The sequence below is a fragment of the Rhinolophus sinicus genome, chromosome 1, assembly GCF_057876585.1.
Source record: "Rhinolophus sinicus isolate RSI-liver-muscle chromosome 1, RSI-T2T, whole genome shotgun sequence".
NCBI classification, from domain to species: Eukaryota; Metazoa; Chordata; class Mammalia; order Chiroptera; family Rhinolophidae; genus Rhinolophus; species Rhinolophus sinicus.
In genome coordinates this window covers 174313793-174341298 of record NC_142501.1, presented here as the reverse complement: position 1 = coordinate 174341298, position 27506 = coordinate 174313793, and the positions used below count along the sequence as shown (strand labels likewise).

Here is a 27506-nt window from a genome sequence, read left to right as displayed (position 1 = left end):
TATTTAAAATCTCAATTTCTTCAACTAGAAAATGTTATGAATATCTCCAGAATAGAAGAACTGTATTTTCCCCATGAAAGGAAAATATTGTCATTTTTTTTACCCTAGGAGAAAGATAAAGATATCACAAGTTTTCATTAGATCAGTTATAAGGAGAGTATATTTTCTTTTTAAGATACTATTTGCAAGGCAAATAATGTTTTGAAAAAATAACGCAGGCTATGTTTAACTGACAAAAATAGTCATGATAAAAGTATTTGAAAGGTACAATGAAAAACCATAAATATTTCTTAACCTTAACCTAAATTCAACAATTAGCAGAGTGCTCTGTATATCATAGATATTTAGTAAATATTTACTGATTTAAATATGAAGATAAAAGAAAATGAGCCTTTTTTCTTCTCCGTGAAATCTGGTATGTGAATAATATTTCTTATGTAAAATAATTTAAAAGTTGTTTCTTTTTGGCTTTGTGGAGCATAATCAATGTACTGAGTACTATAACAAATCTAGAATTGGTCTTGGTTTCTGCTCAGAAGGAAAATGGAATATTATGATTTTCTTTTGCTTCAGGTTAGCTAGAATTTCAGTAAAATTGTTACTGCAAACTTTTTTTAATTAGCCTGAAATGCAATAAGTAAATTTGCTACCACTTTGTCAGAGCCATGTAGTGTGGAAGGCTAGTCCACTGAGGTCTACTATTGTGAGTTAGAGGGTAAGTAATACATGAATAAACCAACCCCTCAAAATCGCTCCCAGTCTATAAGGTAGAGCTCTGTGGATTGGAATTCTAAGGAATTCTTTTTTTGAAAGATAGTTATAGATGATTGCATGCTTTTTCCCTGTGACATTTCTGATTGTTCCGGGTTCTTGTTGCCTGCTACATTTCTTGCATCAGACACATTGACTCTCTCTTCTCACAGGTGGGGGTATAGGTTGCTGTTGTTCAGGTTCAAGGTTTTCTGTGAAATGCTGCTTCGTCCTGGTTTATATGATCTGCCAGCCATTTCAACTTGCTTTTTAAGACAACAAATTTTTAAAGGTAAACTAAAAAAGTTGTGAAAACAATCTCTTGTATAGGATAGTGAAAATGAGAGCTGTTCACAAAAAAAGAATAAACTGATAATACATACTACATACTTGTATGGACGGTAAAAGCCATTGGTAATTTAAGGTACTTTATGTATATTTACGACAGTTAGGTTCATTTCTTAGAACAAACTGGCACTAGACATGAAGTCTTTTTCCTCTTCATGCTTATGGCAACATATTAGAAAACAAGCACACAGAACTAAAACCAACAGAAAAAAATCTTAATTGACCTCAATTTAATAAGAAATCTGGAAAATGCAACTGAATAAAAAAACCTTTTAAAACTGAAATTATTGCAACTAGATTTTTCTTTCAAAGAACCACAAAGTATTATTTTATAATAGAATTTTTTATTAAGAGAAATATGCTGGCTGTCTCTAGTGATTTTTTTAAATTAAATTTATTGGGGTGACATTGGTTAGTAAAAGTATATAGGTTTCAAGTATACAATTCTCTAATGCATCATCTACATATTGCATTGTGTGTTCACCACCCAAAGTCAATTCTCTTTCCAACACCATGTACCAGGGATGCCAAAAATATATGTACACATGACTTGCATTCATCTTTTGTTATTGGTATATATTGAGTATTACAATTTTAATACAGTTTCTTCCTTTCTTAAAATGTATATACATTTTTTTGGCACCCTCTGTATTTGACCCCCTTTACCTCCTTCTACCACCCTCCTCCCCAGTACCCTCTGGTAACCACTAAACTGTTATCTGTGTCTATGAGTTTTTGTTTGTTTATTTGTCTTGTTCATTTGTTGCTTTCAGTTTTATATCCCACATGAGTGAAATTTATGGCCTAGTGATTATTTTTGATTCATTATATTGTAGTTTTTGCACCTATGCTACTATGGTCATTTAAAAATCCAGAAAAGTGTATGTACAATTCTGTAATACATCATCTATATATCACATCTATATATCACATTGTGTGTTCACCAGCCATCACCTTCCATCACCATATATTTGACCCATTTACCCTCATCTACCACCGCCCGACCCCTTTACCCTTTGGTAACCACTAAACTATTGTCTGTTTCTATGAGTTTTTGTTTCTTTAAATTTGTTTTCCTTATACCCTTGAAACCTATGTAATTTTACTAACCATTGTCACTCCAATCAATTTTAATTTAAAAAAATCCAGAAAAATTCTAAAATTATGATTCTAATTTATTAAAAATAAAACCCTCTTCTTACCAAAACAAGAATATTTACTAATATTTATTCTAATATATAAAAATTATATATATTCTAATTTATAGACATGTATATGCTAATGTAAATATTTTGCCAAAGAAAAAGTAGAAACTTTATTTTTGACAATCAAATGTATTTTAAAAAATAGTATATAAAATAGGATTATTAGTGGTAAATCCCAAATAATATAGAAGTGTATAAAACACAATCCTGTGTCCTAATCTCTTAGTAGGACTATAAATAATGTCAATAATTTGACATATATTCTTCCAGTTTCGTCCCATAAATTTATAATTATACTTGTAATATATGTAGATTTCTAAAAGTCCCAAATGGGATAATATTAATTATATTATTCTATAACCTGCTTTTATTTTTTGGGGGTGGGGGCTCGATATATTGTGAATAGCTTTCTATAAATATATAGGAACTATAAAATTATTTTATAAATAAAATAATTAAGAAATTAAAATAATTATACACAATTATATTTCATAACCTTGATGAGTTTTAGATTATTTGCAATTTATTGTTAACTTGAATGCTTTATTAATAAAGTATTTAAAAAGTTTTCTTGAAAGTGTATTCATAACAATGAAAGTGAGTTTAAAACTTTTCTTATTTTCACTTAATTAAAAAATATACATCTTCAGTACTTAAAAAAATTATAAAGGTATCCTGCACTTCAACAAATGTGTTTAATGTAATCTCTAATTATGTTTTATGATCTATAACAAAATCATGCATAAGGCTGAATAACCTGAAAGTCTTAAATCAAAAGTTGACTCATCTTCATGTCTCAATGAAGGGCAGGGACTGCACTATTAGTTATAATATATGTAGGAGAAAAGGAATTAAGATTTTAGGCATAACCTCACTAAGTGAGTTGCCCAAGAATAGGGGTAACATTTTAAGAATTGTAGGACCATCTGGATGTTTGATAATTATATGGCTAATGATTTTTTTCCCCCTGACATAGTGTGAGATAAGACAAGTGAGCGCAAACCAACCATAAGACTATTATGGCATGTGGATTACGTCAGAAAAAAACAGCTCCTATATTTTGATATGCCTAACTGAAATTTTAATTTCTCAGGAGAGAGAAACAGTGAAGAATTGCCAGTATGACCCAACATCACACCGGTAAGTTCAGTGGTCAATGTTTATTCCTCATTTTGCTTGACCTTTTAGCATGATTTGAAATAGCTGCTTTTTTTAAAAAAAAAATAGGAGTGACTTTTAAATGTTAAAAATTTCCCCAGCTTTATTGAGATATAATTGACATATAACATTGTATAAGTTTAAGGTATTGTGGGGACAGAGTCCCGAAGAGCAGTTTCCAGGCTCTCGGCCTCATGTGGAAAGGTGTTGGCTCGGGTAGCAGATGGCCGTCAGCTGTGGCTAGTTGGCTGTCAGCTGTAACCCTTGAGCCATTGGCTACTAATATAACTGCCACGGCTGCGCTGGGGAGTCGAGGAGAGTCGTTGGTCGGTTGGCAGAAAAGCGGACAGCAGGTCACACGTCGTGTGAATCCAACCTCCAGTGAGACTATCGTGGTATGACTCCCCTACCTATGACTCCGTGGGTGTTCCTTTTTGGCCTCACCACATCCTGCGTTCTTATGTGGGGAGCGGGAGCAGAGACCTCACAGGCCGCCCCGCATGACAGGTATGAAACGTGTTGATTTGATACACTTATATATCAATGCTTAATGCTTGCCACCATAATGTTAGCTAACACCTGCATCATGTCACATAATTACCTTTTCATTTTGGGGTGTGAGAACATTTAAGATCTTCTCTCTTAGGAACTTTCAAGTATATGATATGGTATTACTTATTATGATCATTATGCTGTACGTTAGATCCCCAGAACTTACTCATTTTATAACTGGAAGTTTACTCTTTGACCAACACCTCCCATTTTCTGCCACATCCCCAGCCCCTGGTACCCACCAAGCTAGTCTCTTGAAACAGTTATTTTTTATTAAGGGATTTGCAAATATGTAAAACAATGCTTCTCTTCTCACTATTTTTTTGTTTGTTTTGGAAACTATAACTTAGTCTCATTAAAATAATTATTTATGTTAGCACATAAAGCATTTGTTATTGTTTTTAAATGAATGAACATGTATTTTTCACCTATAATGTGTATCTCACATAAACAAAAGCTTTTGGGTTCATCAATACTTTTTAAGAGTGTAAAAAGTTCCTGAGACCAAAAAACATTGAGCAATGCTGGACCAAATTAAAGGAGAAAATAGATTAGAATGAGATAGTAGAATATAAACAATAATTTTACCATTAAACCTGGGGGGAAACCCAAGAATAATAAAGATCACAACATTTTCACTTCAAAGGCAAAATTCCTAACATGATAATCAAAGTTAAGGATTTGGATTTAATATTTAAATCAAACTGTTAAAAAAGCTAACTTCAAACAGAAAATGTAAATTAAATACAGAAAATCAATTAAACTAGTATACTCTCCGTTAAATTATTGCCCCACTCCACCCATGTTTAAAAATCTTCTGAGGCAGTAATAGAAAGTCTACATTTAAGTCCTTAGACTTAATTATAATTAAATCCTCCAAAAATAAAATAAACACTAAAGAGAAATCAAAATATAATACATCCAAAAATAGTAAAAAGCCAGCAAGCAAAAAAAAGAAAAAACCCTATCAGAAATGGATACATTCTTTAAAACATTCTTAATGATAAAAATATATCTCAAAATATAAGTAAAAATCAAGTTAACTATGTCTTTCAGTGAAAATAAATGACAAAGAGAAATCATACAAATTAGTTTCATTGGCAGAGCAAAATACCAGAATTTAGAGCAGCTGAATTAATGCACTGCAAGTTAGCCATATATAATAAATTCTATTATGTAGAAGACTCTGTGAACTTCAAAGCCTTAGATGAATTATAAAGAACACTGGTGTCAATAAGTTTACAGTTTACAATGAAAAACATATCCATAGTGATTTTGATGATAAAATTCAGCATAATTTCTTAAAGATAAAATTTGTCATAAGATATAAAATAATGAAGAAAGTTTTTAATTCTTCAGAAATTTTTAATTACATTGATAAGTATTTTAATTACATTGATAACTACACATTTCAAATGTAGACAAACAACAACGTTGGCAGTGACATCCATTCATGTATCTATTTAAATCAACTCAATTCATATCTACTCATTCATACATTCATTTAAGTCAATTAATCATTTAATTATACCCAAAATATCTATTGAATATCTACTACTATGTGCCAGGTACTTTGTAGGTGCTGAGGATAAAGTAATGAGCAAAACAGACCTAACTGGCCTTCAAGGAACTTAGAGTCTAATGGTAGAGAGAAGACAATAATCAAATAACACCAGTGAACATATACAGTTGACGCTTGAAACAACATGGGCTTGAACTGCGCATGTCCACTCTACAAGCAGATCGACCACAGTTCAGTTGATCCCGCACAGTTCAAACCCTTGTTGTTCAAGGGTTTTCCACTGCTGGGAATCTGTGTGTGCCAAGGGCACACTGCTTTCAAAACTGCCACTGATTCCGACTGAGCATCATAGATGATATAAAATATGGGACAGGAGGATCCGATCCAGTTGGGATTCTGAGAAGTCTTCTGTGAGAAGGTGCTGTTTGAGCAGACCTTTGAAGGGTATGTGGAAAGAGGGGGTAAAGGAGAAGGTCATGGATGATGGAGAAGATGAGGAACAGAGAGGCCCATGTATTGAATTTACCTGATATGTTGGAAAGACTTAGAGTGAGGAAGACCATTGCCAGATAGCACAATCCAGTGACTAAAGAGGAGCTCTCAGAAGATGCATTAGTGAAGTGGCATGGTGGTGAAAGCTGCCAGGCTTTGTTTGGTTTATGTTGTTGTTTTGTTTTTAAAAAGAAAGTAGAGGAGGGATGGTCCACAAGTTTTATCCGGGGAGTAAGGAATACCAGTATTAATTCTGAGGTGTGAGGGGTGTGAAAGATTAAAAAGCCATAACTAGGACTGGGGTGTCCATGAGATGTGCCTTACAGGGGAGATGAATTGACCAAGGGCCTCAGCTGCCAGTTCTGGCACCAAGACTATCCTTCCCAAAGGCGGCCTGCCCCCACCACAGACGGAGCGTGGCAGGAACACTAAGGAGAAGCTGCTCTAGGGAGACATGGGACTAGTACTCTGATGGCTGATTTTGGCTCAAGGACTCCCAAATGGCCTCTTCTGACCGGTCCTGAGACTGCAGGACAGTCTGGTATGCTTCCCTTTCTCTCTTCATCACTCCGCGTCAGACTTGCACCCAGTCTCACGACTCTCCCAGCCTTTTCTGGCTCCTTCCCCACCATTTCACTCACACAGGCATTGGCAGAAAGAAAATCTTTGTACCTTTAATCCCATTTTAGGTCTTCTTCTCAGAAGAAGACAAACACAGAAATAGACTCCAGGAAGAAGTGCTCCAGTTCAAGTAAAGAACTGTAGAAACTACACAGAGGTGAAGGTTCAAGGGTGTTTGCTGATTATGGCTTAAGGATTCTCAAAGGGAGAAAGAGAAGGCTTGAGAAAAACACATTTTCCAAAAATGCTCTGTTTGAATAATTTTTTAAAAGGGCATTTGTTTACATATTAACAATTAAGACTTTAAAGAAAATATGTTATAAGAATACATAAAGTGAAACATGCATAAAAGGTATAAAAAGCGTGTGGCTCCCTTTTATATTTCCTGTCATTGACAAAGAGGGAGGGTCCTCCCATTTCACAGGGCACCATTTCTAAATTCATTCTTCCCCTTCCTGTGGGTACAGCAGAGATAAATCTCACTCCAGACCCCCTCCATGCTGTTGTTTGGGGTTTTGCTATCAAATCTCAAACCCATTAATGTGTGGGCTCAGGACCGGGACTCGGAGGGGGCAAACCTCGGAGGGCAAAGTTTAAGGAGGTGAGTCTCCCAGTGCCAACCTTGCACTTGCAGGGATCTAAGAGTGAGTACCTCCTCACTTGCCTCACTCTAGTCCTGGTCCTGTGTAGGCTATCCAAGGACTCAGACAGGGGTACAGAACTTACTTGTGAGCACTTGCAGGCCAAATAATTAAGCCAATCCAAAGCTTTCATTCCTCTGTTCGGGTTCCAGGAGACAGACACTCAGGGTCCCTCACTGATGGATAGAGCTGAGGCAAATGATGCTCAGAGCTGCTTACTCTTATCTTCAGCCATCAATAATTTTGTATAAATAAATTTCATTGAATATGTAAAAAGGGTTCAAGGGAATTTTTTTTTTTCTCAGCAGGGTAGAGAACTTAGAAATAATTCTTTGTATAGGAGTCTCAGTGGTCTTTTCCCCCCCTAGTAATTAGTAAAGCTACTTTCGTATCTCACACCACCTGCTTCCTTGAGTTGTTAGCCTCTACCAAACACAAGAATAGACTCCAGGAGGAAGTCTACGGTGTTTCCCCCCAAATAAGATAGAACTGGACCATTAGCTCAAATGCGTCTTTTGGAGCAAAACTTAATATAAGACCAAGTTTTATTTTAATATAATATAAGACTAGGTCTTATATAATATATCAGACTGGGTCTTATATTAATTTTTGCTCCAAAAAACGCATTTGAGCTGATGGTCGAGCTCTGTCTTATTTTCAGGGAAACACGGTATTCGCCTGTATAAGAGGTTTGGAGACAATTGTTCAAAGTTGTTGAGGATTGCTCCATTGGGTAATATAAATATAAGCAATGTGTACTGATTTGGAATCATTTGGAAAATTCCAATGTCAATATTTGATAAGAAAGACAGCTGAGAGGGCATGCTGAGGAGTAAGAAGAAATTTAACAAAAGTAATGTGATCAGAGTGAGAACAACGAAGAAAACCCAACCAGGTATAAGTATGTTTGAACAGGATTAAACCTTTCTAGTTCACCTTCAGATTGGTATTTGCAGGTATCTTCTTGTGCTCTGCAGTATTTGGAATTGGCAACAAAAGTGTGATAAATCATAGTAAGAAGAGTTCAGCTACATTTGGTTGCTTGGCACTTCTGTAGAACCAGTTTCGGCATCAGAGGACTTATAAGAACCTTCCAAGTTGTGTACATTTCACAGATCAGTAAACAATTTTAAATTTTAAAAAAATAGCAAAGAAGAGTGCTGACATGGGTTTGTCAAGTACTTTCTGTTAAGTAAGAACATTTAAAAAGTCAGCTACCGTTTGTTACCAAAATCATTTAACTCTCCAAGTGTAAGAATGGCAAAATCCCAGAGGAAAATAGGGTTTTCCCCCAGGGAAGGAAGGCTGGCAATTTACAAACACCTCTCTCTCTCTGTCTCTCTCTCTGTCTCTCTCTCTCTCTCTCATACACACACACACACTTTACTTTATCTTTAATATTTTTTCTCTTTTCAAAATAGAAATAGACTGGTTAAATCTTTGCCACAGACTGGCCCTAGTCCACAGATAAACATTTAGGAACCATAGATTTTCCAATTTACCTTATAAAAACCAAGAAATTATGATGTTCTAGAAAGACATATGTCTTTTTCACTTTGTAAAATCTTTAAGATGGATATATTTTTAAATGTAATATTAGTCTAACTGCCGAGATTTTCTTTTTCAAAAAACACATGTCAAATACCACCTGCTTTAATACACATTGACTTGTTTTACTTTTATAATTTCCTGTAATAAAAGACAAACTTTCCTAAGCTTTTACTGTCAGAGGCCAAATAACTTATATTTCGATGTTCCTTGAATAATTATCTTACTGATAAAATTTGCAAATCTTTATTTTGAGAGGACTGGAGGCAGAACACTTGGTGATCTAAGGAGAGCAATGCCCCATCTAGCGGAACATTAGACACAAGGGGTTCCCATGACCATTTTTTGTAGAGTTCAGATGTCAATAACATGACCCATTAGGTGAACTACAAGAATAAAGCATAGAGGAACACCAACAGCCGTCATTCAAACTGAGTCGTTTACCGTTCTTTTCTACACCACACCTGCTACTCCAGATGAAATTCTGCTGCTCTGTGAGGTGCCCTAATTTGCATGGACTTTCAGTGACCTGTCAGCACACAGCAAGCACACACCTGCCTGAAAGGTTGGGCCCTCTGTTTATATGTCATTACTTACTTCAGGGAAGTACAATAAAGCAAGACAGCATAGATAAAAATTGCAGGCATTAAAGAGGAAATGGGAATAGCAAATGATCAGATTAAGTAAGAGGAGGAGTGTGATAATGAAAGGATAAGACAGAACCAAAGGTCAAATAAATTGATTTATATCCAGGAAATTCCCTGTGAGCCCTGGCAATTTCTTTCATGGAGTTAAAATACAGCAAGGTAAAATTCTTTCACTTATAGGTCCTGCAAAATAATAAACTGGGTCTGTTGGGGAAACCTTGAGGCCAAAGGGGCTTGACTCTGAACACACAGTTGGCCTACGGGCTTATGATAGACCCGTGGTCCACAGAGAGCCAATGAGTACAGGCACCTCCCCGAGCTTCTGGCACGTACACAAGGACACCACCTTCTCTTCTGTATGGTCTTCAAATCTTGGTTGAGAAATATTAAGGTGGTAGGTACATCTTTTCAATGAACTTTTGTACAGGCAGTTTTAGGAAGGACTTTATGGTTTCCTGGAAATAAAATTGGTTCTATATAATAGGAATATAAATGGGAATTATATGGTGGGAAAGCCAGATTGGGAGTCAGGAAACCTGGGTTCTGATCTTAACTTTGATAAACCAGCATTGTGGGGAAAACCATGACTGTCTCTAGACTTTGTCCTGACTTGTGAAATAAACGTTTTAGACTTGATCATTAAGTCCTTCCAGCTCTAAAATGTTATAATGCATGATGTATCTTCTTTCCCCTGAGAAAGCATATCTCATAAACGTTAATTTCGTGGCAGTGCTTTTGTCTCTTAGAACTAAATTCAGACTAAAACACACTAAAATCAATAGTGCTCCTCCGTGTTAAAATATTCTAAGGAGCATAGGAAGGGATTTTGAAGAAAAGATGTCATACTGCCTCATACAGATATAATGAAATAAAGACATGTTACCAGAGAAAGGGTTCTTGGTGTCATCCCAGGAAAGAATTCAAGGGTGCACGAATCAGTCAAGCAAGTGGTGAATTTATTTAAAGAAAGGAAATAGTACATTTTCAAAACGTGTTATACCTGAAGAGCAACTGCCCCAAAGAACAAAGAAGCTTAGGATTTTATTAGAATGAGGGTGCAAAATATCCAAGTTCTAGGGGTTGTGTCACAGGGGTTTCCCAGGCAGGTCCTCGCTGACTACTCCTTCCCATGGGGAGGTGGGATTCCCTTGTCCTTATTTGGCCGTTATTGGAAATGTCACAGAAACAGAGGGGGTAGACATTTTTACCTGTCGGCAATTCCAATAATATTCTGATCTATTATAATTAGCTAAGGTTCACCTTGAGAGGCAAGATGGCATCCTCAGTCAACAAAATCTAGTTCTGGCCAGTCTGGTAGCTGCATTTTTTCTTAAAAATGATCTCATCTCTTCCTTCCTTTGTCTTTCCTCCACATCCTCCTTCTCCTCCCACGCCCAGGGCCCTACAGTAACAACACTACCTCATGTAGATATACCAAAATAAAAATAAAAATTATTGTAATTAAATAGAATAAAACAGATTATACCAGTCATTGTTATGGATAAAGTCATCTATAAAGAAAATCTCCCTACATATCTGTTTTATTTTGTTTTGTTTTACATTTGCTTTCTAAAACGTTTTTCTTAAAGGTGAATTGCATTAAACTTGTGATCCATCACATATAAGAGATCGTTACTGAGGCTACAGTCAGAAATACAGTCTTAGGCACAGGAAATTGACTTCTCATGCATTGAGGACTATGATTCAGGCTTTATTGGCTTTCTTGTTCCTCTTTTAGGTAGAAAGTGATTTCTCTTTCTATATTTTGGTGGGTTGTGCATTTGCGAACACCACCATCAGTCTTCTTCCTATCTTTGCTCTGATCTATGCTCTGGGCTAGTGAAAGGGGAGGTTCTAATCTTCAAAGACCGCAGAGTCCTCTGGCTCTGGCAGGTTTTGGCCACTGGAGTCACAGCAGGAAGTAAGCAGACAGGAAGAGAAAGAGTTCAGGGTACTTTTTCCCTGTTGCCTCCGGCTTTGGCTCTGCAGCTCTGTCCCTGTCATGCGACTGAGTTCTCATTTGGTCTGAAAACAATGCTTCTTCCTCTGGAGATATACGGGTGGTAATGGGTCCTTGCTGTTGCTAGTCCCTGGCTGACTCAATATCTCTTACTGGTTCTTTTAATTCTGCCCATGACTCTGAAAATAGCACCTTCATTCAATTCTCTTGACAACCCCAATGAGAGCGTCTCCTGCTGAGTAGTACACTATCTTTCAAGAGTTTCTGAAGTCTTCCTGTTACAGATTTAGTAAAACTGTGTCATTTGTCCTCCAAAAGCTGTACTTTGATTTTAAACTGAGGTTTAATTTTTAATAGTTCCTGTGAATTTTTAAAAATAAAAATATTAGCTAAAAGGAAACAGACTTTTTTTTTGTAGTGGTACTAAGCTTTTTTTCATTTTTTTGTCACAAATCTGGACCACATGCTCATGGCCAATACTAAAAGAATTAGTGATGGGACAGTCTCCATTGTGCCTTTTTCTTTCTCTTAGACCTAACTTCTCACCCTACTGAAAAATAAGTCAATCCTTTCTTCACCCCCCACCCCCAAAGGGTAAAATAAACCTACCCAAATCTTATTGGATACATTAATTCTTATCAGTGCCACTTTATACCTGAAAGAGCAACAATTTCTATTTTGTGATTTTTTTTTCAGACTCCTTAACATTTATGTGGCAATCGCTGGTATAAGATTGACTTTCCAGTGTTACCACACAGCACATCATAAGGCATCCACAAAAGACTAAAGATACTAGAATAAGCCAACTGATAACTGAGCTTTGATATACTGAGCTGCCATCATCTCTCTTTTCACTTAACGAATTCTTTGAAAGGAAGTTGGAAATAAAAGGCAAGGAGCAAAATGCCCAGTTGCCCAACAGAGATTTCTTTAGACTAAAGATCACCTAACACATTTGTTTCTCCTTCCTTTTTTCTTGTTAACTATGTCTGATCCTGCCGTACAGGTGCTGGTTGATACATTTTACCTGCACTGCTCCTCCTTTTTCTTCCACCGTTAACTCTTCCTGGATTCAGAATATTTTTGTAAAGATTTTATCAAAGAACTGTACCCTTAGATCGAGTCTTAGAATCTCCAATCATAGAGCAAAACTAAAAGGCAATTCAATGTTATAAACTCTTTGATAAAGTTATAGCACTGTGGCATTTGGCATGGACTATTGTATGTAGCAAGAAAACAGTTTTCATTTGATGGACAAATTTTGGTCATGTCTATATACCCCACACTGTGGAACTTGCTACAGGGATAACAGCACATTTCAAAAATCAATAAAATCAATGTCCGTGGTATACTGAGATTTTTCCCTCCCCCTGTGCCATTCCTTTTTCTTTCTCCTTTTTCTAAGGGTTAAACTGGGTGGTTTTCAGAGTTTTACAAGAGAACTATTAGTGAAAAACAATCTGATACATTCAACTTACTAAGGCCCTACTCTTTCCCTCTAATCTTTCAGCAGGACCCAAGGGAGGCTAAAGTTTAGATCAGTCTATTCTCCACAAAACTTTGATTCACTATTAAATTCCGTCTAATGAAGATGACTTTGCCATCCCACGGCCATCAGCGGGCTATGTGTGGGACAATGCAAAACCCACCTTGTATAGAGGAACATTGTTCTTTCTTCTTAGTTACCCCAGTTGAATAGAATCTCATGGAAATTCACATGCACGGGAGACCTGTGAAATCAATAACAGTATTAATCTCTAGGGTACCTTGATGAGTCAAGTTAAGGAAATAACTATTTTGCTTAAGTACATACACACTTGTTCCTGTCTTACAGCATGTCATGTTTATGATAAGAGAACAGAGAGAGAGAGAGAGAGAGAGAGAGAGAGAGAGAGAGAGAGAGAGAGAGATTTTTCTCAATGATAAAGTTAAGGTTATAACATAAAATATAATGTACCTATTTGCAGAGTATGCACTAATCAGATCAAATCTAATCTTCCTATACTTCTTGCCTTTCAGATTAAAAACGGGAATATACAAGTTTGAGAATTCTGGAGTTAGCATTAATGCTCAAAGAATGTCTGATATGTCAATCATACATAACTGGAAAAATGAAATTTCATTGTGTTATTAAGCTATCTATTTAATGAAATTCCATAATTACAATGCTTACTTTTATTTACTTACTATTTACTTCACACAACACATTAAAAATTAGGCAAAATTAGATAAATATAGCCTTATAAACAATTTTTCTGTGGTCAGTGATGATCCAAGCTAATGCCAGAGACAAAGGTTTGTGTTTTTAGGAGGCAGTATAGCATACTGGTTATATCCATGAGCTCTTACATTCTACCATATACTACCTGTGTAACTTGTACAAATTACTTAACCTCCCTGGGCCTTAGCTTACTCATTTGTAAAATGAGAATTACTCATCTGTAAAACTGCCTAACTCATATGTTGATTTGAAGATTTACTGAGATAATACATATAAAGCACTTAAAGAATAATTGAAACATTAAGGAATAAATGTGTTACTATTATTAATATTTTTCATCAGACACCATGAATGCTGTCAGATAGGAAAAAACAATTTCAAAGAGAGGAAGTAGAAACACTTAACATACTAAAGATAAAATAATGGTTTAAAAATATGTCATAATTTATATTATATTATTTAATATGCAACAAAATGTTAATTGTTAATTTTTTTCTGTTAAACTGGTTAGAAAAACAGGTGATTCCATCCTAGTTGTGATGGAATAGCTCCTATTAGACCAAATCTCTCACTGAGAGTAAGTATAAACTATGGAAAAGAAGATTTAAAAAGACAATGATTAGAGGCACTGTAGAATAAATAAAAGCAGACAAAATCAGGAAGGGACTTGATGTTTGGATGAAAGGAACGATGCTTATGAGTTTCTACTTTTTTGAAGCTTTTTGCCTGAGGGCAGGCTCTCTCAGTGATGTAAGCAGTACCTAAAACTTGGATAGCAATCTGCAGTCTTCATGGCTTGAAGATTTAGAGGACAGAGTTTGAGACTGCCGCAACAACTGGGGTGTAAGGGAAGGTACTGGGTTAAATAGTGCCCCCTCAAAATTCGTGTCCACCCTGAATCTGTGAATGTGATCTTATTTCGAGATAGAATCTTTATAGATGTAATTAAGATAAAGTCATACTGATTTAGGTGGGCCCTAATCCAAAGATGGTGTCCTTAGATGAATAGGAAAATATTGACACAGAAGGAAAATGGCCATTTGAAGATGGAGGCAGAGATTGGAACATGCAGCTACAAACTAAGCAATGCCAACTATGGTTGTTAACCTCCAGAACCTATGAAAGACTGACAGAACAGATCCTTCCTCAGAACCTCCAGAAGAAACTAACCTTGCTTATACCTTGATCTTGGACTTCTAACCTCCTGCACTATGAGAGAATAAATTTCTTGTTTTAAGCTACTCAGTTTGTACTACTTTGTTACAGTGGCGGTAGGAAACTAATCTGGAGAGAAAACACAGAGGAGGAGAAAATCAATAGGTGACATCCCCAATTCTAAGTATAAATTCTGTCACACTCTGGCTGACCCCTGAATTGCACATATATGGAGTAGTTAAGACTAAAGTAATTGGACAGGCTTTTAGCTGCTTTACTCCACATGGATACAGAGTTTGGTTTAATTTCAGCTAAATTACCTGCTGAAACAACATCAACAGAAACAACAAAAACCACAATTCTTTTTGGAAGACTATAAGAGAATTTGAATCCCAAGAAACAAAAGAACAAACAAACAAAACAAAAGTGAATCCAAGTCTTTACAATACGTCACTCACAGAATACAATTCCAAATTACTAGACACGTGAATAAACAGAAAAAATGCAACTGTACTCAAGAGAAAAGACAATCAATAATAAGTTATCATATATGGATTTTAAAGTAATTTGCATAACTAGTTTCAAAGACAGAAAGGAAAATATGACCACAATGAGCTAACAAATAGGAAATAGAATCATTTGAAATTGTAGAACTGAAATTATGAAAAATAACTATTAAGAAATCATAGAAGTGAAATAGAAAATATCTGAAATAAAAAAATGCTGGAGGTTTAACAGAAGACTGGAGATAACAAAGAAATCATCAGTGAACTTGAAGATAGATCAACAGAAATGCAATCTAAATAACAGAGAATAAAGACAAAAAAAGAACAGTCTCAATATCTGGAGCAATCGCAAAATTTTCAACATACGGTTAATTGGAGTGGAAAAATAATGACAAAATAATGGCTCAAAAGACTTTAATTTATAAATTTAAGACTCTTACTGCAGAGAAAACCACACCTAAGCACACTATAATCAAACTGTTAAAAAATAAAGATAAAGAGAAAATCTTATCAGAGAAAAAAGGCACATTATATACAAGGGAACTAGAATACAAATGACTTATCATCAGAAACAATCGTGGACAGAAAAACAATGGAACAACATCCTTAAGACACTAAAATAAAACTGTCAAGCCTCACTTCTATATTCAGTGAAAACATAAAGTAGTTAGAAAATACCTCAAAATTTGGAAAATAAATAATATGCTCCTATTTTTAACACATCAGAGAAACTATCAAGATCAACAATTTATTTAAATGTAGAGATTATTTTTATAGTTAGCATGTCATTACTTCTGCTTGTGAACACCAGACACTATTTAAATTACCCTATGACTTAGGTATAAAGTAATCAGGACTGTTATTTTTACCTAAATGATAGATTTCTAAAAGAGACAAAGGTTTTCCTTAAGTCAGTCATCTCTAGAAATATTCTATCATGCTTTGTAACACTCTTAAAAAATCCATCAAGCATTTTCTGAACAATCTCAAATTATATCCTAAATCCTTCTCTCTCTTAGATTGGCATTAACCACTTACACAGGCTAAGCTTTATATTTGTTCGAAATTTGCACAAAACCATTGATGCCTACCAAGGCGACAACTGTCTTAACATGATGGCTAAGATGCACATCAATATATGACTTACAGTGACTACTTAGCAGCATCTGCTGGTGGGAATCATAAATACCCCAGATCTGAAAAGGAAATTATTTTGGTTATGGCAAACTATATATATTTTTACTAGGAAAAGTTTAGCACTACAGAAATATTTTATTACTTTTTCTGTTGCTAAATGAGAAGGAAAAAAATGACAGTTGTTTATGTTTAAATGGATAGTTCTTAAGAAGTAAGCGTTTGAAAATTCAATATACCAATTCACACTGTGAAGTGGGAACTGGGAACCACAAAAGGAACAGCAAGACAGTCACTTATCCTCTTTGCTATTGTGCTACTCTTTGTGTATTTAAAAGAAATGTTAGATACATTTTTTTTTCTTTTGGAAAAAAACAATTAAGTTTTATTTGTATCTGCTAGTCAAGAACAGCAAAATATCTATCTTCTATAGCATACATCTAAAAATAAATATTTTTTATATTTCCAAAAATGATGCATCTTTTAAGCTTCTATTTTTATTTCATCAATAATACCTACTTATATTTCATAAGCTCCTTTTATTCATTATATCAATTCCAAGTTCTTCTTTTTGGAAAGATAAGCTTTTAGCAACTTTTCATAGCATGAAATATATTTTTTAAAATTTTTTATTTATTTTTAATTTGGTGACAAGATTTTTAATATTTTTTATTTAAAAATTTTATTTAAACAAACACACAAACTCTGCAAAAACAGTTCACACATTTCTCATATCCCCCACCCGCTGACTCTGGCAAATACCAATCTATTCCCTGTATCTATGAGCTTGATATATACGGTATGACAATTAAGTTTGCGAAGTTGTTGCAATGACGTTGCTAACCCTGTTTCATATCAGAGGGATTATTCATTATGAATTTGTACCAACTAAACAAACAGTTAACCAAGTTTACTATTCGGAAGTGCTGAAAAGGCTGCATGAAAAAGTTAGATGACCTTAACTTTTCACTAACAATTCATGGTTCTTGCATCACGAAAATGCACCAGCTCACACAGCACTGTCTGTGAGGGAGTTTTTAACCATTAAACAAATATCTGTATTGGAACACCCTCCTTATTCACCTGATCTGGTCCCCAATGACTTCTTTCTTTCCCAGAAGATAAAGGAAATATTGAAAGGAAGACATTTTGATGACATTCAGGACATTAAGTGTAATATCGTGACAGCTCTGATGGCCATTGCAGAAAAAGAGTTCCAAAATTGCTTTGAAGGGTGGATTAGGTGCTAGCATCAGTGCATAGGTTCTGAAGGGGAGTACTTCGAATGTGACTGTAGTGATATTCAGCAATGAGGTATGTAGCACTTTTTCTAGGATGAGTTCATGAATATAATTGTCAGACCTCGTCTATCTTGATATATCATAAACACCTATATTTGATTCCATTTATAATAGAGATCATATGGTATTTGTCCTTCCCTTTTTGACTTATTTCACTTTGCATAATGCCCTTGAGGTCCATTCGTGTTGTCATAGATGGCAAGATTTCATTATTTTTTACAGCTGAATTTTGGGGATGCCAAAAAAAATGTATACAAGTGGAAACTTTGGTCAACATTGCTCAAGCAGTAGTTCACCATAATCAGAAGTGTCTGGATGCTGATGGTAACCACTTTGAGCTCCTCTTGTAATTGCAGAAGTCAAACGTGACTTGTATTCATCTTTTGTTATCAGTAAATATTATTACAATTTTAATAGTTTTTTCCTTTCTTAAAATATATATACATTTTTTGGCACCATACATATATAATATATGTAATATATATATAATAATTTATATAACTATTATTAATTTACATGCTGTGTTTCCCTGAAAATAAGACCTAGCCAGACAATCAGCTTGAATATGTCTTTTGAAGCAAAAATTAATATAAGACCCAGTCTTATTTTACTATAATATAAGATTGGGTCTAATATAATACAATGTAATATAATATAATATAATTCCAGGTCTTATATTAATTTTTGCTCTAAAAGACACATTAGAGCTGATTGGCTAGATCTTATTTTAGGGGAAACAGTAATTATATGTATATAAATTATATATATATATATATATATATATATATATATATATATATATATATATATAAATAATCTCACAATTTCTTTATCCATTCAACCATTGGTAGACACTTGGGTTGTTTCCATATCTTGGTTATTGTGAACAATGCTACAATGAACATGGGGGTGCATATATCTTTTTGAGTTATTGTTTTTATTTCCTTTGAATAAATACCCAGAAGTGGAATTGCTGGATCATACTGTAGTTCTATTTTTAACTTTTTGAGAACCTTCTGTACTTTTTTCATAGTGGTTGCAGCAATATACATTCTCACCAACAAGGGCAAAAGGGTTCCCTTTCCTCCACATTCTCTCCAACACTTGTTATTTGTGTCTTTTTGATAGATAACCATGGATGAAATAACTCACTAGTAATTTAAAAAATACTTTAAAGTAATAATGAAAGTAAAAATTATAAAAAAAATTTGTATAATGCAGCTAAAACAGTGCTTAGAGTAATATTTATAGCTTTCAAATGATTGTATGAGAGTAGAAGATATATCAACACTGGAGCAGTGATGCCCACCTGTAGGCTACATGGAAGGAGGGCTCAACACAGGGATAATGGCAGCTGCCCCTCTAGCCCTTGCCCTGCAGCCACACAACACAGTCTTTCCCTGTATGTCCCTATGGATCCCAAATCTCCATCCCTCAGCTGGAGCTCAGCATTAAGAAGAAACAGCAAGGTGTTCTTGGTTCCTTAGGAGCTAACAAAACAGGATTTGAAAGACACACACACACACACACACACACACACATATATATGTATATATACATATATATGCATGTATATATGCATATATATGTATATATACATGTGTATGTATACATATGTGTGTATATATATATGTATGTGTGTGTGTGTGTATATATATATATATATATATATATATATATATATATATATATTACTGCTAATGAAGAGAATTGAAAGTGGATAAGAAACAATGTACCTGACAACTCTTGACCAGCCACAGGGTACCGCTGCCACCTCATATTTTCAATGAAAGCCAGTACCTTGGGGACTATGATGACTTCTTTGAAGCAAGAGAGAATAATACATTATATGCCTTTTTAGGCTTGACATTCCCACCTGGTTCAAAGGAATCTGAAGCTCAGGCAAAGCAGCAAGCATGAACCTTAAACATTCTGCCTTAAGCATTTTGGAAAAGGAATCTCCATTGTTTTTTTATAAAATAGCAAAATTATCTTGGCTTCAAAAGAAATAAACTTAATGTTGAAATAATAGATTAGTTGCTGTTTTTGCATACAAACAATCAAAATGAATACATAATTAAGTGTGAAAGTTATGGTGAAGAGAATGAAGGATGAACATATAATTCTAATTAGATGTCATGGAACACTTTTATCTGCCAAGGCATTTTATGTACTTCAGTGATTTTAAAAAGCAAACACTTGTGCCCTTTGTTGGTATGGTTATTACAGCTTAAGTGTATCTGTAGCTCTACATTGAGGAATTTAAAAAGAAGAGAGAAAAATCTGTCTCTTGTTCCCCAATTGCCTCATTAATTTTAATGAACAAAAACACGTACCTTTTTGATGTTACATTATTGTGACTAAAAAGTACTTGCAGGTAATGTTTATGATACTAAGCTTTTCTGAGAGTTCCAGAGTCTTGTGTCTGGGGATTACACTTTATTTCACATAAAGAATTCAGGGTTTTTTAAAAAGCAGAAACAGATTTAGGTTCTGGAATGATTTACAGGATGTCAACTTGAGGGCCCCTTGGATCTGTCTGCTACAATTGGCCTTCTGGCCTCCAATGATTCATGTTCCTCTCACATTTAAAATACATTCACTCCCTTCCAAGTTTGCCAAGGGTCCCATCCATTTATGGCATCAGCTCAAAGTCCACATAGACAGTGGTTCTGTCCAGGAATTCAATTTTTTTCTCATCAATGTTATAATAAAACAATGTTGAATGAAACAACAACATTATTGTACCTGCTGTACAGATCTTGGAGGAATTCCTCTCCATCTGAGGGCCTGTGGAACTAAACTGACAGTAAGTTATCTGCCTCTAACAATCCAAACATACAATAGTGGAGTGGGCATAGAAAAACCGCTAAAGACATTCTAGTTCAAAAAGAGGGGAAATAGAGGGAGTCACTGGTCCAGAGCAGTCCTGAAGTCCAGCTGACCAAACTCCAGCCAGGGTTCCTCCATTAGGTTTCAAGGCCTGCAGTTTCAAGGCCTCCATGGCTCTGGGCTCCGTTTTCCAGTTTGTTGGTATTGCCTGTTGAATAATTCTTTTTTTCATGAGTGGTAGCACACGATTGCAACTAAGTAGTTTTATCATCCTATTTCGTGGCAGAATTTGAGGCATCCAACAGCCTCCACTTATTTTGTACTCTCTGTCCCTTTCAGTCTAAGCTGGGAGTGTTTCTGCTGGAACAATTTTCTCAAGAACTTTGTGGGACTTCTTTTGATCTCAAAGGGGTTCTCTCCGTTAAACAACACTCCCACCTAAAGACCTTTTTCAGATCATGTTTTCTCTACCTCCGGCTTATCTGGTTAAGGGACAGCACCCTTAAGCTTCCTAAAGACCCTATGGTCAGATGGAGAGAATCTTTACAGGACACCTTTCATTTCTTAAAATAGCATTTTGTGTGACTGAATACTCTGTTGTTGTTGTTTTGATCTGAGGTTTAGCACAATGTTGTAGAGTCAAAAGCTCGGCTTTTTTTCTGGAGTATGATTTCCTGACTGTGAACCTTTTAATTTTAGCATCTTTTGCCATCTGGAGAGGCTGAATATTTCCCAAATCATCCAGACCTGGTTCCTTTTTGTTTATAATGATTCCTTCAATCTATCACTTTCCTCTTGGTGTTTATTATAAGCAGTAAGAAGAAACCAGCTCGTACCTTCAACACTTTGTTTGAAAATCTCCCTAGCTATATAACCTAATTTATCACTTATAAGTCCTGCTTTCCACACAGCTGCAGAGACAATATCATTAAACATCCAACTACTATATAACACAGATCTTCCTTTCTCCAGTTTCCAAGAACATGCTTCACCACTTCATCTGAGCCCTCTGCAGCAGTGTCTCAAAGTCCATATTTCTATTACTAGTTTGTTCACCAAGATTTAGACTTTCTCTATCATGATCCTCCAAACTCCTCCATCCTCCATCCATTGCCAAGTTCCACGGCTGCTGTGCTGTTTTAGGTGTTTGTTACACTAGCATTGCTCTTCCAGGCATCAGTTTCCTACACTACATAACAAATGATGACAAAGGCACGGTTTAAAACAACACATATCTATTATTTCGCAATTGCTGTAAGTTTAGGAGTGTGGGTACAGCATAACTGAAGCCTCTGCTCTGGGGTCTCGCCAAGCTGGAATCCAGCTGCTGACCAGAGCTAAGTCTTATCACAGGCTCAACTAAGCAAAGATCCTCTCCAAGCTTTCCCAGGTTGTTGGCAGAATTCTTGTCCTTGTGCTTGTAGCCTTACAGGCATTTGGTCCTGTCCAAAGTGTCCACTGAGACATTTGGTCTATGCCCAGAGGTCCTTGATATTTGGTTCTGTCCAAAACGTCCATGAGCATTTAAAAGGAGCTGTTCTCTACTTTCAGCATGTGATCGAAGACAGTATCATCCATGATGGGCTAATTGGTATCACATGCCTCCCCTATAAGATGCACTGAGAAGAACACAACATTTCTACTGTGGTATTCTTACCAATAGTGAATCATCTGAATTTAATCATGAGGAAACATAAGATAAATCACAACTGAGCAACATTCTAATAAAAAATCAGCTAGCATTCTTAAAAGTGTCACGGTCATGAAAGACAAAGACTGAAGAACTGTTCCAGATTACAGGAGAGTAAAGTGACATGTCAACCAAACGCGCCATGTGATGGTGGATTAGATCCTGAATCAAAAAAAGGACTTAGCGGGTAAATAGGCAAACTTTGACTAAGGTCTGTAAATTAGATAATAGTATTACCTAATGGTAAGGTTAATTTCTAGTGTTAATTTCTTGATTTTGATGATAATGTTTTGATTATATAAGATTACATTTATGGAGTATGGGTGAAATGTGTATGGGAATTCTTTGTACTACTTTTGCAAGTCTAATATTATTTCAAAATAAAAGTTTTTAAAATTCTAAATTTAAAAACAAATTTAACAAAAAGGTAGCTCTCGTACTTTGCTTGCTCTCCTCAGACAGCTCATAATAATTTGTGGAATGTTTATTATCTGTCAGCTATTATGCTAAGTTAGATTCAGACACAGTCTCTGTGTTCCTGGATCTTGCATTCTGGTGGGGGGAGAAGCCATTTATTAAAAAATATTTACGAGTGTGCTAATAGAATTTTTTACCACTAGTGGCTCTTTACCAGACTAGGCTCCTGGGTCAGAATTTAAAAGCACCATAATTTTGATTCTACTGTTGTAAATTTAAGTCTTAATACTCTAATTTTAAATCTTAAGTCTACCTACCAATTCACTCTATACTCAGCACTTCCCTATTCATCATTTCTTATTCAGATCCTTATTTTTGTGTTACAAGGACAACTCCCCAAATATGTAGTAAGAGATGAGATTAGCTTTCTCTTTTGTCTTTTCATTTTCCTTAGATCTTTGTGCGCAGTACACAATAAATGTTAAATAAATATTATAGATTTATCTAAATGCTTTAAAATTTGTACATATATTTTTAAATTCACAAAACAATAATATGGAGTCCCAAAGTCTCTGTAAATTATATACAAATCTTTCAAAATTAGAAACACAATTTATAAATTTGCATATTGCTGTGGACATCAAACAATATTAGATGTTTATTGCATATATACTATGTATGTTCTATTTAAATTATAAGTAAATTTGAAACTTGAATATCCAGTGACCAGACTGTGTCTGTTGTTCATTGCAGAAATAATTGTACCCCATCTTTGACGGGGACATATTGACCAAACAAATAATCACAACCTGAGTCAAATCCCCCAATAAAACTAAATTCAAGTAGGTAATATGTAGTTGATTGTATTTAATTATTATGATGGCTTCAATAAACAGTTTTGAAGCTTCTGTTTTTAGTTTTGCTGTCTGACCCAATGTTTCTTGTGATTGGTAGAGCACTTTAGGTGCTGTCTTTGTCCATAAAATTTAATATACACGAAAGTTAATTTCATGGCCTTAGCCTTATGAGAAGACTCTGTGATCAACTGGGTTCAACAAAATTGACATAGGGTGTTTTAGAACATGGAGATGTGGAAAACAGTGAACCAAGAATAAAATTGCTGGCTGTTTGCCATGAGTAAATTAGGACAATGGTTTTGGAGAAAGTGTTCTAAAATTCAAAGTTCAAAACACATAATGAAGTATTTGCATCCATATTTCATTCTCTGGCCCAAATAACAAATGACATTATAAATATAGGTAGGATTTCTTCAACTTTGATGGATAAACAACTTCTTCTCCCTCTGCTTCTCCTTCTCCTTCTCCTTCTCTTTATGGCTTTATGGGCCTCAATGTACAAACGCTTATGGATTAAATTTTAGTTTCCCAATGATGATCTAAATCTCCACATTTAAAACTTTGGATCAGTTGTTTACTGTGCAAAAAAATGTTGAAGACTTCAGTCCTATCATATTTTCTTCCACCTTTCATTAAGCTTTCAAAATCCTTATTATGACTAGACTTTTTCTCTCTCTCAGGCCTTTTAATTTTCAATCACTTGTCTTAAATGCTGATCGTATTTCTGTAAAATATGGAGCAAGATAGAGTTGCCACATATCTTTTTATCTTTTCTGTGAAATTATAAAGGTTGCTTCTAATAGGTTCTGTTGCCATGGAAGCAGGCTGGTGAAAGAGCAAGACTCAAGGATCCCAAGTCTTTGCATGTTTATATCCATACTCAGTTGTTGGGGGAACTTCAAAATCACAGGACAACTTACATATTATTTACAACAACTATGAATGAAAGTAGAGGAGAGTAGATGAGTAAAGAAGAAATTAGGTGGACTCAATTCAACAGGACCTTCTGCTTATGAGGACTGCATATATTCTAGTAAATATTCTAGAAATAGTACACTCGAAAATATTCTAAAAATAAACTAAAATTGATTACAAATATCACCCAAACGACAGAGTCTAAAACAAATCTCATGAGCTCCTGCGCCAGCCGGGCTCATAAATAAGTAAAGTTGATACAAGAAACGGGACATGTGTTGATAAAGAGCACAGTATGTGATGAAAATGGCAAGTGTCACTCAGGTTCAAAGTCAGGAATGAAATGAGGGTGTGGTGAACTAGAGTTTATATATCTCATTTAAAGAGGGCAGCTGGTATTCAGCTCCATTTAGAATTTACAACCAGAATTTGAGTCCAGTGTTGCAAGATCCTCAGATTATTTTTTCTTTCAAGAGAACTTTTTTCCCAAAGAGACTTTTATGTAAAAATTCTTATTATCAAGTGTTGGTAACCAATTGGCTTGTGTGTACCAGTTTAAGAGTTTCTCTTGAAACTCCCTCAACTCTTGAATTATCCGAGAATCCCAAGGCCTTTCTCAGTTAATCAGAGGCAATTCTTCTTCCAAATGTTGTGAAGAGAGAAAACTAGAGTCTGGTCAGTCTTCTCTTGTTTTTTATTCTCCCTGCCATAGAGTGGTCATTGTTAATATGGGTTTGAACAGGTGCTGGTCCACTGCTGTTGAGTGGTCTTTGGTGATCCAGATCTAACTCAGGCCACACAGTTTTCTCATTGAGCTCCAATGTTACATTGTTGGAAGCTGAAAACTAGATGGAGAAATGGTAACTGAATTAGTTCAGTTACCATCTAAGTGCTGATAGTTGGGGCTACTGATGTGAGGTAATCACCATGCAGAACATATAAGAGATTTATCATTTAAATGTACCAGGTATTATAGAAGATAACTATAGACCCTTTCTCATATCTCAGTAGATGAGAGTTTTATTCAGGACTAGGGGACATCTGGCATTTAAGAGTATAGGGGTAAGGTACAAGGCTGAAAACATGGGTTTTAGTGAAAGTCTTTATACTGAACTGTGGGATCCTTAGTCACCTTTGTATTCCCAGAATTTCTGAAGTAATGCATATAGGAAACTCTGAATGACCCTAGAGAAAATATCTTGAAGTACTGAAATTTGAACTTTTTTCAACGAAAACTGCCTAATTGAATGAAAACCCATATCATGGCACACCATCATAAACTTTCAGAATAGGAATGAAGAAAAAAAATTGCTGAAGTCTTCCTGCAGGTAAAAGAGCTCATGAAGAAAAGATCAGGAATAAGAATGGCATTAGACATCTGAAACGCAAAACTGAAATATAAAGAAAATAGAGCCATAGCCTCACAATTAAAGAAAAACTAATTCCCACTCACTAAGTGTGGGGATAAAGATATTTTACCAAACTTTCGGAGACTCAAAAAGTGATCACCAATTTAAATTTTTATTTTTCCCCCAGGAATTGATTGGAGAATATACTCCACTGAAATGAAGTAGTCCAAGAAAAAGGAAGAGGCAGAGTCATGAAAAGAGGGGAAGACGGAAGACACTGTGAAGGAAATTGTCAGGATTATGGTTGTGTACTTGATCTCCAGAGCAGCCTGTCTACATTGGAGTAGGAGAATGGAGGAGCTGAACTGACATCTCCAGGATAGATTCTCTGAAGTACTAGAAAATTTGGGGAAAATTTTTGCTAAGTCTGTTTGAATCTTTGTGAAAATTAGAAATGGGCACATAACAGAGCAATCAAAAAAAAAAAAAAAGTAAAGCATTAACTAGGGAAAATAATCATATGAAAGACCAATATAATTGGTCTGCTACTATAATTGTAGTATACTTGGTAACAAACTATTTTCATAGTCACAAGATCAATATTGTAAACTCTGACTACTGATTTAACCAAACGATTATAAATATGTTGGAAAGGAGGGAGTAGGGTGGGATATGTGTCTATAAAATTGATAAATCTTCAACTGTCTCCAGTGCTATTTTCTTTTTAACCTATGAATGTGGCTTTCTTTACTAAAATAAAATAAAAATTATTGTAAACAAGGATATATCCATACTTTGCATTGAATTTCCAAATAATTTCTTGAAATAACCTTTATAACTTAAAACGGCTCTCTATGCTTTCAGAAATGATCATTGCAATGCTGGTCCAACTGTAAGACCAAGAACAAAGCAGCTATATATTCTAAGATAATAGGTAGACTTTGAAGTTTTAAAATATTTGTTTTAGGTCAAACTCCATCTGTTGTTTCCACCAATATCCTTTAGTTTTCAGTGACTGTTGAAACAACTAAATTTCCATGGAGTCCTTGGTAATAGGTATCTTTACCCTACAGAAAACAGAAACTAGATGATTTGATAAATAAGGGTCCACTCTAAACAGAATCAAAGGGAGTTGTATATCACATTTTTATTATTTGGGCACAAGTTTTATATCTTTCAGCAATCCTATTAAATTACTTGGTCTTTCTTCTAACCCTTTGTTCTCCAGAGGTCTTGCCATGCTCTCTGAATAGAACATCCTTGCACTATTTGTCTCTCAATCCATATTTGTGCCTCTATCAAACATCCATTTAAAATAAGTTTTCTTCATCAAGTCCACTTGAATAGTTCTACTCCACACTGATCATGTCATTATTCCATTTCTCTTAGCGCTGATGTTTTCTGTTACATTAATTTGTACCTGTTTTCATGTCATCTTTGCATGTGTTGTTATATCTTTTCATCTGCATTTTGTTCCCCTATTATATTGTAAATTCCCTGAGAATGAGGACAATGTCTTTGACTTCATTTGCATATCTCCATGACATCCAGTAGAGAATGCCATTTGAAGGCAGCACTCATTAAATCACTTTTTCACTGACAAAAATCATGTCTAGCTTTTGAAAATATGGTCTATGAAGCATTCAATAGAGTTGTTATACATACTTTCTCTTAACAAATCTTTG

At 35.1% G+C, this 27506-nt stretch overlaps 1 long non-coding RNA gene across 1 annotated transcript; it reads left to right on the top strand.

Annotated features, from left to right (window-relative positions):
• The first annotated feature begins 926 nt into the window (after nt 1-926).
• On the top strand, nt 927-26555 carry LOC141568266 (uncharacterized). Its single transcript, XR_012491372.2, has 3 exons — nt 927-1042; nt 3397-3443; nt 26009-26555. It is a non-coding gene; the product is annotated as an uncharacterized LOC141568266 (long non-coding RNA).
• The last annotated feature ends 951 nt before the right edge of the window (nt 26556-27506 follow it).